General features: G+C 36.1%; 1 long non-coding RNA gene across 1 annotated transcript; it reads right to left on the bottom strand.

Moving 5' to 3' along the window:
• Positions 1–340: 340 nt before the first annotated feature.
• On the bottom strand, positions 341–3,453 carry LOC136045546 (uncharacterized). Its single transcript, XR_010621916.1, has 3 exons — positions 3,381–3,453; positions 2,673–2,741; positions 341–404 (listed from the first exon to the last, which is right to left on the bottom strand). It is a non-coding gene; the product is annotated as an uncharacterized LOC136045546 (long non-coding RNA).
• Positions 3,454–14,238: the final 10,785 nt, after the last annotated feature.

The following is a 14,238-nucleotide window of genomic DNA, read 5'->3' as shown; positions in this document are numbered from 1 at the left end:
GCTGATTTAATATACTTACACTACATTCCTTTCCAGGGAACTTTTTAAGGTCATTTCCTGAAGCAGTTATGTAGTGACAGTTGCTTCTATACTTTTAAAACTAAATTAAAAAAAGAATATAGACATAAATCCTGTGCCCATAGCTTTCACAGAATCACAGAATTGTAGGGGTTGGAAGGGACCTCTAGAGATCATCTAGTCCAACCCCCCTGCCAAAAAAGGCATTTTCATAGACATCACCAGGTATAAAAGTGTTGGTCAGGCAGTTTCTGCATTTTCAGAAGATCTTTGTACTTGTCTCAGGTTTCTTTGCTTTCCAGCTTTGTCTCAAAATTCCTAAGTCCCATTATTGAATGTCCAGGACGTTCATCTTCTCCTGGTGGCCCAATGGGTCCTGGATCTCCCTATTAAAAAAAAAAAAAAACAGCCAAATTCATTTTCACCTTTTTCATTATTAATATTTGAGTTTATACAGAAAATAACAAGTATTTCATTGTTTATGACATTGACATGACCATTGCTGAGCTAGGTAATATGAAATCAATACTTCTAAAGGAAGTTTCTACACAGTTTGGTGTAAGGCTGATGCAACCTTGTTCCTGCCAGAGCACAGAAGACAGCAAAGAAATTAAAAGTGATAGTACATACAGGGTATATTTAGAAAGGCTACAGATGTAATGGCACAGCATTCAAAGTTGCAAGCTCCTCAGACTGAATTTCACAAAGATCCAGGAGGAATATTGAGTTTTTCATCAGATATTACCCAAAATAACTGCCAGTAATTTTAGCTTTGCCAGTAACTTTCCTGGAAAGCAAAGAGGCTTAGATTTCACTTTTCTCATACTAACTCTTGGGATCCTTCTGATGTTTAATATATGCTATCAGTTTTTACTTTACATTAAGCATCATAAAAAGACTGGTTTTTTTTTCAGTAAAAGTTTTGCTATTTTTAACAGTATTGAGGAAGTCAGTATTTCAGGACATTCACTAGGGAATGCAGATCAAAGGTTCTATCAAAACCATGCAGCAACTGCAACCACGAGAGAGGAATATGAGGTAAAAACTTCTATCTAATGTTACTGTTTCCATATTAGTAACAGCATAATAGCTATCTAGGGAAATGAAAATCTAATTCCCAAACATGGGTGTAGCTTAAAATAAATAAATTTCCAATATACACAACCACAGCTGTTCAGGAGTTAGATGTAGAACTACTGTTACATTAAATACTTGGAGATACACTAAAAAAGCCTCAGAACATGACAGCTTCTGGGACTGCAAAGCATGCAATTTCCCCCACTTAATAAATTTACACCTGGCTACATTGCTTCAGATACCAGGATGTTCCAAGAACACAAATAGTAGTAAAACATTGTGCTATCCACAGTGCAGAGAGAATGCAGACCTGGATAGCCTGCTATTTTTTTGATCAGTTGGCAGAAACACAAGAGAAATTTGTTTAAACAAATTATTACGAAACTAAACAGGCAAAGATTTTTATATGTTCTAAAAATCAACTTGCACTTTATAAATACTGAAACTACTTATACAAAAACCTGATATAAAATTTACTAAAGAGTCTGAAAACTCCTACAGGCTCCAGTGAATTTTTACTGTAGCTATTCTGCTAGGAAAGTGTAATGAACTGTACTGAACTGATCAAATTGGAATGGGAAGGGCAATAATGTCTGTTAATGTAAGTTATTATTTTTCAGCAAGAATATCATACAAATGATTTACCAGGCTATTCAAAAATGTCACAGTAACTAAGAAAATGGCATCCTGAAACCTGTCTTCACACAAGTCATATGTTAAAGCATGTCACTTATATTTTCTTGACATGAAGTTTTGTAAATTATTATGATTTTAATCTAAAATAAGAGACATGACCACTTCACACTCCTTTCTTTATTGTCGGTAGTTGCAGCTGTACCTTGAGCTTGTCTTCTCTTTCCTACCTTCTCTGTACACAAACAAACTCAAACCACAACCTAGCCCTGATGTCTTGTTGCCAGGCTGTTAACTACAATATACAATACCTACCCATGTGTGCGTGCAGGCACAAATATATACTTAAGGAAGAAGAAAACTGGGGATGAGGTGTCTTCAGAGTTGTTGAATGTCCACTAGTGATTATTATACCAAAGCTTAAGAGCATTAATTAATGAAGTTAATATTACAAAAACAGCCACTATTTTTATTTATAAAATAAAAATGTGGATGTTGTGAATATTCAAATGTTTTCAAAACCTTCAATGTTAGTTTTATTGTTGCTAAATCAGCATATTTTACTCAGAATTACAAGTCCTGTCCAATTCAAGTACACCTTTGCTACACTCAGGAAACCTTTAGACTTTCCAAAAAAGAAAAAATGTTTAAGAAAATGAGAAATAAGAGGACTTGAAAGTGATTAATTTCAAAGGAGGTACCAAATCCTTTTTTACAAATGGCTTTAAGAAGCAATAACACCCACTAAGTCTAACACCATGCTAAATGGCCACAAAATGCTATGTTAATTATTGGTACTTTTCTTGACCTCTAACATGCACTCAGCTTTGTTACTACAAAAAGACATTTTAACTTCTTTAATTTGCATTCCTTCAACTTTGACAGAAATGCATACAAGAAATTTCCAGTCTCTCTTCTCCAGCATATGTGTACTAGATAATCACCTTTGGTCCAGGAGGCCCCTGAATAGATGATCCAGCAACACCAGGTGGCCCTCTTTCTCCTGGTTCACCCTGTTATAAAATAGTACCACTCACATTTAAACAGTATAATTTCCCTCACAAGTAGCAACATTTTTTACATTTTCGAAACTTAATATTATAAAAACATCTGTAAAACTTTAAGTAAAAAGTGACTATTTGGGAAAAAACATAAATCAACTTTCTGTTCTTGCGGAAGGTGGTCCGGTTTTCAAGTTTTTTTTTAACTATTGGTTTAAGTGCATATTTGATTTTTTCAAATGGTAATTGATTTTTTGTGTCTGGCCTACTAAGCCAGAATAATAAATAAAATATCTGTATTAATTCAATGTGATTACCATTCAGAGTGATACTTACTACACAGAAAATGCTCCAATAGAAAGCTAATATTTCCAAGTCAAAATTTGCAAAATGTTTATTATTAGAATAACTCTGACAATTTTAATTCAGCTTCTCAGTGCTCAAACATAACTATAAAGTTTATAATTACATGTTTTCCTGCTCTTTCTTTCCTGAGGACTCTTATGTCATTTACAACAAACAGGACAAACAGTGGAACTCTTTCTGCCTTTACTAAACATGGTACACTTGAGAAATTTGTACATTAAATATATCTCATAGATTTTTGTATGAAATACAACGTGAAGGGCTGCCCTGAAGGAAGAAGCTTACTTTTGGTCCAGCTAGGCCTTGTTCTCCTTTAGAACCAATCAGTCCCTGGGATCCTTTTTCTCCTGGGTCACCCTGAAGAAAGGAAAGCTTTGGTTTAAATGGAAGCAAAGCAGCTTCTTTGGGCTACTTGTTCCAGTGCCTCATTACCATCCAAATTTAAAAGATAAATATACATGTCTAACATATAATCTAAATCTTCCCTCTTTTAGTTTAAAGCCTGTTTCCCTTGTCCTGTCACTAGCAGGCCACGTAAAAAGTTTGTCTCCCTCCTGTTTATAAGCTCCTTTTACGTTCTGGAAGGCCACAATGAGATCTCCCCACAGCCTTCCCTTCTCCAGGCTGAACAATCCCAGCTCCTTCAACCTTTCTTCATAGGAGAGGTTCTCCAGCCCTCTGCTTGTCTTCATGGTCTCCTCTGGAGTTGCTCCATCAGCTTCATGTTGCTCTTGTGTTTGGTGCCCCAGGCCTGGATGCAGTACTCCAGAATTAGTCTCTCAAGTCTCTCTAAATTTGATGAAAATTCTGTACTAATTTTTTGGAGAATCTCCACTGTACAATTAATTGTAGTATCTATGTTTCTGATCTGATTTTCCTGCACTTGATCAGGCTAAGGAGCATATTGCTCCCTAAGTTATTTTAAATAATAAGTTAAAATGTAGTTGCTATTTAAGATAAAATGAATGAAAAAATATGCTGGCATCTGAACTATTATAAAACAGATTCTTCTCAAGTCTGCATGCTAAACCATATCTTCTGGCCCATGTCTTCCCCAAGACAGAGACCTTCAGAGTCTTTTGGACTTTGATCTCCTTTTTCTCACTTAGAGAGATTAGGCAGTTAATTTTTATCTGATTAGTTTTATTGTTTCAACCAATGATTGGACCTAGGAGGAAGAAAGCTTCCAAAATACCCTTCTCCAGGAACATCATTTAATAATCTGGAATAGAAAAATATCCTGTCTTCTTATCCTCCACGTCCAAAACTCTTGCATTCACATTCCATGCATATACTCATATGAAGATGAGAAATGTTTGCAAAATATTAGAAAATGACTTTTTTACCAATTCTGAGACAAACAACTTTTAAGCAGTAATAATTTTTTTTTCAATCAAGGACTAATCCAGGCTGCAAATATTACCAGAAAAATTAATTAATTCACAAATAATTCAAATATTAAATTATGGCCTACTGTTGTCTAGCATCCCTGAGGCTCTCATCTCTGCAAGACATCTTCCCTCGAACATAAAAGTGCCACAACATCTCTGTGCCCACTGTTCACTGCAGACATCAAACTGTTCTTTGCATTGTCCTGAATACACAAGGTATCTGCTTAGTGCTAACATTTTCAGTTATAATGAATTATGAAGGTAATAATACCAAGATGATCATCAGAATACTGACAGTATATGAAAGAAAAAACTCAACATTATCAAGTACAAAAGCTAAAGGTAACTTTAACTCAGCCTTTGCTCTCAATTCTGATGTATCTTCCTGATACACCAGTAGGTTCATTTTGAAGAACTTTAATAGTAGGTGATTTCCATTTTGTATTTTTATTTTTTTCAAAGTAACAACACAAATGTCATGTATTTATCTACAGTGGAAGATTTACTTCCTCAACCTCTAATTTGTTGTACTGGTATTTGCATTGCCCTTGCAGCTGAAAAAACATGAAGTTGCATCCTTAATAGGTGTTAATTACAGTTATTCAGATTCTTTCTGATTAAAGATTTACAGTAAAAAGATATTGACTTGCTTACAGTGAATCATGTTCAGTTCATCAGTTCAATATGTTCATAAGGTGCTACTGTTCTATAAAGCTGCACAGCTGCAGACTTGGTAGGCCCCTGGATTGTCAGCAGCCATTCAATAACTAGACAAAGCAATTAGTTTTGCTCACTCAGCAGCTTATTCTCTTTAAATGAAGTAAAATTAAAGGCCTCCCCCTTGCCCTAAATTGACAGTATTGGTCACTCTGCTTTGCTGCCGTCTAAATTTCTTTCCACCATTTTGAATTCATTAACCTTATTTATAACATGCCTGAGATTCTCTTAAACGATCAGAATTTCCCTTGGAAACAAGAAAATTTGGTTTTGGCTGTTTGTGGCAGTTTAGATGCCACGCTGGAAGACTTCAGCCACTTTTAAACCTTCTAGATACTGTGTGATATGTCAATTTAGCCTGACTTCTATATGTCAGGAAAAATCTGAACAAACTGTAAGACAAGCTATCTCTTGTGAAGATTGTGAAAATTAATGGAAATCAAGAGCCCACCAAAGGCAGGACAGCAGAAATAACTGCATACTGAGATGGCAAACACTATTAACAAAATTTGTTGGAAACATCTCAAATATCACATTCTCCTTTCCCTTTTTGGGTCTTTTGAAAGTTTCTTTACGTGTTCTATGCCTAGATGTAGTATATATTATGCTTCGGATGTACGTTTTATTTCTTGTTACAATGCAGATAATATGTTGCAGTTGAGGAAGCTGACATAAGCCTTAAAAGTGAGTGATCCTCATCAACCTGCAAGAAGATATGTGAAGTATTGCTGCAAATGGTATTTTTTTCCTGGTATTTTAAATTAGTACAAGGGACAAGACAATATAGACTTCAACTGTAACAAGTTAAAGTTTTACTAGTGAAACATTACCAAATGAAGACAGAAAGTTAGTAAACCAGAAAGCAATTAGAATAATCCTGGTCATGTTTTCAGGACATGCCTGATGAACAGGACCGTGCAGATTAAGACCAGAGATGAAAAGCAAAATTGGTCAGTTCCCAACTCCTAATTATGAGCAAAATGTCCTCTCCATTTATTTTGTTTTAAAATTATTATGCTTTATGCTGAGTGGAGTCTACGTGGAAACAGGCTGTAATTGGAAAGCTGGTCAATCCAAGAAGTGGGATTTGGAGATCTATTCAAGTGATCACTGACCATATGATAAAGCAGTATCAGATTGTACAACCAGTAAGAATTGTGTGCTGATAAGATTAGCTGGAATATTCAGAGAGAATAAAACATCCAATGAATAACAGAATGAAATAAGGATGAAACTTCTTTCAAGTTATTTCTTGGACAACGGTTCTGGATCCCACATTATGTTGCTTTGGACATATCAAATTAAAGTAGACAAGTTAAAGCTGCAATATCATCAATCCTCCCCTGCTGGTGGCTGCCAGAACCAGTAGCATCTGGGTAGCACATAGACAACACTGTCTCCAGCTGTGTCTGCCACCAGGCACTGCAAAGCAGAGAAAGGGCTATGGTACTCCTTAAGGAGGCTGGGGATGAACTGGGCTAGGCAGATATATGAGTGAAGTGTAGACTTTACAGATGAGGCCCAAAACATCTGTAGGCTGTGCTTGATCTGGAGTTTGTATTGTGAGGAACTGAATCTCCCCTTTCAAACCTCAACATGGCCCACCAACAATGAATACAGATGTTCAGTAGTGGTGTTCTGCACTATGTCTATTAACATTATGTCTGTTAAATCAGAGTGAAGTCACTAGTTCAGCTCAAAAAGCAGAGAGTATTAGCATGGAAAGACCATGGGTACAAGGAAGTGCACTAAGAATAGCCTCATTTCTTTTGCCCAGGGCAATTATAAATAACTGCTACTTCTCAGATATATTGTACCATGTGTCATGAAAACTAATTTTAAAAGAGCAACTGACTAATCTTTCTGTAAGGACAAAAAATATTGGAGAGATTGCTATGTGTCTGAACCAAAAAAAACCTTGACCTTTAGTTGCTGAATAGGTATTTATTAAGCTATAAACAACTACTGATTATCTGCACTGATCACTAAAAATGTTTTCGCTCATCTCAAGTAAGCTCCAAAATGCCAAAGTTTGGCCTTACTAGGTGGGAATAAGAGAGAAACTAAACATATATGGGTTTTTTTTCCTATATTCTTTAGCTTTAAGTATAATTATCTGTGTATTAATTAGACTTCTCTGACAATGTTTTTGTTTTTATTTTTATAGATGTCTGAGCCTGGAAAAGCCTTGGCTATAAACCTTAGCCAGAAAGTTGCTGAGTTGAAAGCTGACAAACAAGGAAACTTTCTTTTTCATACTGAAAATCTGCAGAAAAGTGGAGCGAAAGATCATGAATACTGCACTCAAGTAGATGAATTATAGAGAGTGAGTTGCATGTATTTTACAGACTGGTATGTGCATGTAGAGATTGTCAGGACAACAAATAACATACACCAAATACAATTTAGTATTTAACTAAGGTGTCTAGTAGTATACTATCCTGGAATCATCAATGTGAAATGACAGATTAAAAAATTACTGCCATTTGCTCTCCTAAATTAAAGAGAGGCATGACTTTTCCACCACATGCATGAATAACTTCTTTCAGATCCACTGTCTTCTTTCTTTTTTCACTTCTGAAATATTCTGTACCAAATTTCCTAATCAAGCATTTTGTAAAAAGATGAAGAAACAGTAAGTATGAAAAAGCACTTGTCAGGAGAGGAAAATCATGTTGGGTGCCAGTATTCCAGACCTTTTACAATGAATACTTCCTACATCAAAGTTGATTCCGCAGATCTTCAAATTAACTTGTTGCCTGAGAAACAAAATATGAATATTGCATCTTTGTCAGATTGCTCTGAATGAATTTAGTCTCCTGTGGTAAAATATATTTGTCATTAGACTCTACATTTTCAAGCTGATAGATAAAAGATATTTCTGTACTGAGTGATGTTAATAGCTGTCTCATGGGAAAGATAACTATATTTAATTACATAAGGCAATTTGCGACAGGTTTGCAAATCATAAGACTGTCTACATTAATCAGATATCCAATTGGTTTTGCTTTACAAGCTGTAGTCATTATCTCCAAACGATCTATTTTCAGTGTAACTAACCTTACACCTCTACTAGTTTTAAAGTTGTCTGGAGTTTTTTCCAGTATATAAGCAATATATAAAATGACTTTAAAATCTCATTCTCAAGATTTTATAATTATGATCTAAAATCAATTACATTTTTTAAACCAATGCTCCTTGCTCTGATGACTGGGGACGCAGATGGAGCACAGGCCGCAGGTCCCAACAAAGCAATGTCTACATACCATGATGACACTGTTGTGCATCAAGTAAAGGATGTATATTATGTATATCATGATGTATATTGGGGCAATCATGAGCACAGATACAAGTTGTGCAGAGAATGGCTTGAGAGCAGCCCTAAGGAGAAGGATTTGGGAGTGTTGACTGATGAGAGATTCAATACGAGCTGGCAATGTGCGCTTGCAGCCCAGTAGGGCAACTGTATCCTGGGTTGCATCAAGAGAAATGTGACCAGCAGGTCGGGGGTAGTGGGTTAGTAGTTTAGTGGGTAGGGATGGTGATAGGAGGATGGTTGGACTAGATGATCTTGTAGGTCCTTTCCAACCTAATGTACCTATGGACCTATGAAACTATGAGGGAGGTGATCCTGGCCCTCTACTCTGTCTTGTGAGACCCCACCTGAAGTACTGTGTCCAGTTTTGGAGTCCCCAGTACAAGAAGGACATGGAATTGTTGGAGCAGATCCAGAGGAGGGCCATGAAGATGATCAGAAGGCTGAAGCGCCTCCCCTACAAGGACAGGCTGAGAGAACTGGGGCTCTTCAGCTTAGAGAAGGCTCTGGGGGGCCTTATAGTGGCCTTCCAGTACCTGAAGAGGATCTACAGGAAAGCTGGTGATGGACTTTTCATAAGGGCAGGTAGCAACAGAACGAGGATAAATGGTTTTAAACTGGAAGAGAGTAAACTTAGACTAGGTATTAGGAAGAAATTATTCACTGTGGGGGTGGTGAGACACTGAAACAGGTTGCCCAGTGAGGTTGTGAATGCCCACTCCCTGGAAGTACTCAAGGCCAGGCTGGATGAGACTTTGAGCAACCTGGTCTAGAGGGAGGTGTCCCTGCTTATAAGAGTGGGGATTGGAACTAGATGATTTTGAGGTTCTATATTACTATAGCATAAAATAGTAATTAATGTATCTGTAACAGTATTTCATCTCCACTGCTAAACAAAAGGAAAGCAGAAAAACATCATTTAAAAATATTAAAAATGACATTTAGGACTAACTGTCCAGAACTCAACATCATGGAAAAAATGTCCACATAATGTTTTCTTTCATGTAGCCCAGAACCAGATTCAGTAGAGAAGTGAATGGACAAGTGCTAGCAGTCATCATTCCATACAAGTTATGGATATAGTGGGAGAATCTCATAACTGCTTGAGACCTCTCCACCAAAAAGGAGGTGTTTTCACACGTCAAGTACCAGGTTTTTTTTGAGGAAATTAGACCAAGTATAAACACACAAACATAGCAGTAACTTGTCTCAGTAACGGCAAAGAGAGAAGAGGAAGACTTGGACTCCTGAATAGCAAACAAATAAATGATCACTGATCAGTGATACCTGCTCCTAATAAGACCAACATTTTCTCTGATTCTTTTCCTGTGTCCTTAATTAATCATGTCAGACTTAAATATATCCAACATCCTTCTGTCTTTCTGTCTCTTTTATATTTCAGGAGGACCATGATCAGTTTTCCGAGACACATGCACTGTATGTGGGTACGACTGGCCATGATTTTACACTAAGGTCAAGAAGAGACCTGTATTGATGGAAAACACTACTCATCTCCGAGAAGCTTCAATCACGAGCAGCCAAGATTTTTTACTTTGAAAATTATTTTTAGAAGACAAATTTTGTCAGACTCTGCTGACTTGGAACCTCAGGTACCAAGTGTGTTGCTTTCTACAGAGCTAACAGGTTAGTAGAAACTTAGAGAAAATAATACCTTTTCTTTCTATTTGATATCTTTACCTCCTTACCTGAGGTCCTTGAGGTCCCCTAGGGCCAAAAGGACCTTCCAAACCCTAAGAAAAAATTGTCAGATTAAGAAGAAATTGCAATTACCGACTTCAAAGTAAACTACAGTGTATCTCTGTTCAAGTATTTTCTAGTAAGTCTGTTCACTCTTAACAGTAGTACTGTTTTCATTCTGTACTCAGTAACAGTTAATTCAATTTTCAGTACATGGCTAAAACACTTCTCTTATAGAAGAAACATTATGGGTGGCTATTGAACGTCATGACTATTTGGTTAATTGGTTGTTCTTTGCCATAGATCCTGAAATTCAGATTCCAGCCATATAGTAGATATAGAATTCTTAAAAAAAAACATTATGGTGCTAATATCATAATAACTTCAGCTAACAGCCTCAGTAACTCAAACTGTGGGAAGGGAGATTCACACTAATAGTTTGCAAAAATCCAAGATGCCATATTTTATTATTCCATTAGCTACTATTTTCTCATTTAGAGATTCCTTACTAGGAACTGGTACTGCAGATTGCTCACAAATCTTTCTGTTTCATTGTTTTTTCTTCAGTCACCAGACTGTATTTTCAGTCAACAATCAGCACATCACATTCTGAACCTCCAATAGCCCTGACAATGTTGGCAGTGACAACTATGCAGCCACACTCTTGTCACACACACATTCAGAAGCTCTAGCAATTCTCTGTACCTAGGGATTAGCTTCCAGGCTGGTGGCTGCTTGCCAGAGAGCAGACAGCCCCACTCAGTTCTGGTTCGTTTTACAAAGCTACAGAAGAAATGGAGAGCACAAACAATATTTTGATGTGATGATAGTTAACCTTTGTTGAAACACAAACATGATTGGAGTCAACTTAGATTTTAAAACTGAACAAAAACTTCCTGCATTTCAAGCTTGATTAGCTTCTAAAGAAACTCAGAATGACAGGAACAAAACCTCTACTGGAGTCAGCCTCACTAGTGAGACTGGAAAGCTGGGGGTGGTAGTAAGGAATGGACATTTTTCAAATCAGACAATACTGCCAATTATGCTTCAGTACCCATCACTACAGTTCAAAAAACCAGCTCACATTATTGAAGTTATTCTTTGCCATATCTGCTCTGTTTCTGATGATTTTGTTCAGCAGAGGTAACTTTCATTAAAAAATAAATAATAATCTACCATTCAGAATGTGAAGCTGAGAATTGCAGAAGTAGAAATTTAGTTCACTAAATACATCATAATCCCTAATCCTCTACAGATGTCAAACTTCTTTTCATCACTGTCCTCAACAAAAATGAATCAAGAACATTTCCAACAGCACTGGCATATGGTTTCTACATCTATTTGGCTAATTTGATTATGTTCTATGCCAGCTTCTGGACAAGTACTTTTGATCTTAGCAGACATTTCACATAACTTCATGCTGTTTTTCAGGTATTGTCTGGATAAAGAAGCTAAGAAGTAATGACATTTTTTTATTCCTCAGAGGGATCAACTCTTTCACATTCTTTAATGATATTTCAGCCTTTTTGGACTTGCTTGCTGCCATTTTGAACCCAAGCTTCTTTAAGGATCACATGACCTTTTATTTTATTATAATATTCTTTTTTCTTTGTAACAAATACTTCTGCATTAAATATTTCCTTATTTCTACTTGTAATTCATCATTACAGAGCAGATGACTGGAACCACAAACATTTCAGTTTCATCTTAGACAAAGATAAGCATAACATGGATATTAAAATAGAAGAAATGTTCTGAGTGAATCATTACCTGTAGTCCAGCTGGTATCTAATCATAAATCATTGGTTTGTAGTACTTGCACAAGCCTGCTTATGTGAACTCAGCATACATGTTTATCTCCACCAGGACTGCACTGTCCTTTCATCTTTCAGATTATAAAATCCAGATGAACTCCACATTCAACTGTATGAATTTTATACTTCAGATTAAAAGAAAGTAATAGATAGAGGTGTTAATACAAATCAGCACAGGTGGATTAGTGGATGTCTTCTTAAAGTTGCTCAGGTTGCATAAGAATCTGCTTCCACTGTAATATAAGTAACTTCATATATTTGAGTAAAAATGTTTATAAAAAACAAACAAACAAACAAAAAACGGTTAACCCTGTTACAGTACCACAGTCTTCTGTACATAGCACCTGGGATCAGTTAGGATAACCTTTAATTTAAGCATACCATTACGTTTCTTCAGCAAAGTGGAAAAAAAAGATTATGGTGAACAGGGTGTTTGGTTTCTATGAATGGTATCTTTAATGCAAATATACATCTAATACCAGAGAATTATAAGCAGATCAATTTTTATGGTAATCTTTGCAAGCTATTTTATAAATATGTCCTGTGTTTTTCAGTGTGCAATAGTTTAAATAAAAACTGTACTTACTTTTTCTCCTTTTATTCCTGGGGATTCACATTCTCCTCTTTCACCCTTTATAAGAAATCAATAGGTTAAGATCTAAACAAGATGTCCTGATTACATTAGATGTATTTAAGACTGTGCAAGCAGTGCAATAGCACAAGAGGGCCAAAATAAGAGGCATTACTTTCAGAGCAGAGCAGCCCTTGTACATTTTAAATTGGCAAATGAATGTATAGATCACAAGTTGTAAATCCCTTTGGGCATAACTTAAACAGAAAAGCTTTAAACTCTTTGGAAGTGTAGGCACTTTATCCCTATGCATCACAGTAGCTCATTGTATCCACTGTAGCCAGTGACCTTTAAGTTCACACTTCACCTCTCAGAACTCCATTATCAAGGTAGATAACCCTACCAGATTGAAATAGGAGGTAATAAGATGTTGGTCAATAAATTTTACATTATTGTTCATGATCTGAGATAATGTGATATTTGAGTTACTGCAACTCAAGTGGCACAGAAGAAATAGAAAGAAACAGAGGTGACGAAGATGAGAGAGCTTCTGGATGAAGAGTCAAGTAGGCTACAGTTCTTTCATTTGGATAGCCACAACTGAATGCAAATATAATGAGATCTATAAAACCAAGAAAGAAGGTGACTACTGTACAGTACAAGAATGTAATATGTCAAAAGATGTTTCAGTTCTGCTTCATCAATTAACCAAATGTGAATGTCCTAAATTTACATTTTTTCTCCATTATGTTCTTCACACAGTAAGAATGACAACTGTCACTAGAATACACTGTAGATTTTTTTTCAGTTACAAAACACAGCTAACTGATGCAATTTGAAGTACACAGTTTAAACAGGTCTAAAAAAACCCAGCTCTCCTAATGCCTGAGGTATCTTAATTCAGTGACATTCTTATTCACACATTATGTAACGTACAGTCTGTAAAAGTAAGACCGCAATATACCAAGCAAATGATCGTTTAGTTGCTGAGTTAAATTCAGTTTAATGTGTGTAAAATATAAAATAAAAGAGATATTATTTGTGCCATCTAAATTCTGCCCTCTGGTGTATCTACATGATTATGCACTGTGTTAAGTCTGGGTGTCTCATTCAGCCTTTAATCAGAACACAATTAGTAAACAAGGCTACTGTAAAACATAAATGACATATTAATAACATAAAAGAAGCCTTCTGTTACATGTATAACATATATACCCTTGTAATAGAAGGTGAAAGCTAAATACTAAGACAGTAAAAGACTAAGATGCTAGGCTTCAGGAGAGAGAATATCTCCTGGAATAAATGATTCCACTCCTTCATTCTTGTCTGATCCTGATGAACTAAATACTCATTTCAGATATTCTTCTTTTAGATATCCAGACAAGGAGCCTCAGGACCTGATGTTCTGTGCCCTACAGTCAATGGTCACTCAAATCAATCAATGAAATTATCAGCAAAATAATACAACCTGCTGAAGTAAGTAGAGTTTGGGTTATTCAGAGAATTCAAATGACAACCTAACTGTGACACTCTGGAATACATGTGAGCTAACTGTTCTTCAAATTATTGCATTAGAGAAACCTGTTCTCTGTGTAATGCTCCAATATCAACATTTGCAGGGGCTCATCTACCACCT

The sequence above is a fragment of the Cyrtonyx montezumae genome, unplaced genomic scaffold (assembly GCF_038088225.1).
Source record: "Cyrtonyx montezumae isolate F1298 unplaced genomic scaffold, pur_monq_1.0 scaffold_14, whole genome shotgun sequence".
In the NCBI taxonomy this organism is placed as follows: Eukaryota; Metazoa; Chordata; class Aves; order Galliformes; family Odontophoridae; genus Cyrtonyx; species Cyrtonyx montezumae.
Note: the sequence above shows the minus strand (reverse complement) of the source record. Positions and strands in the feature narration are given on the sequence as shown.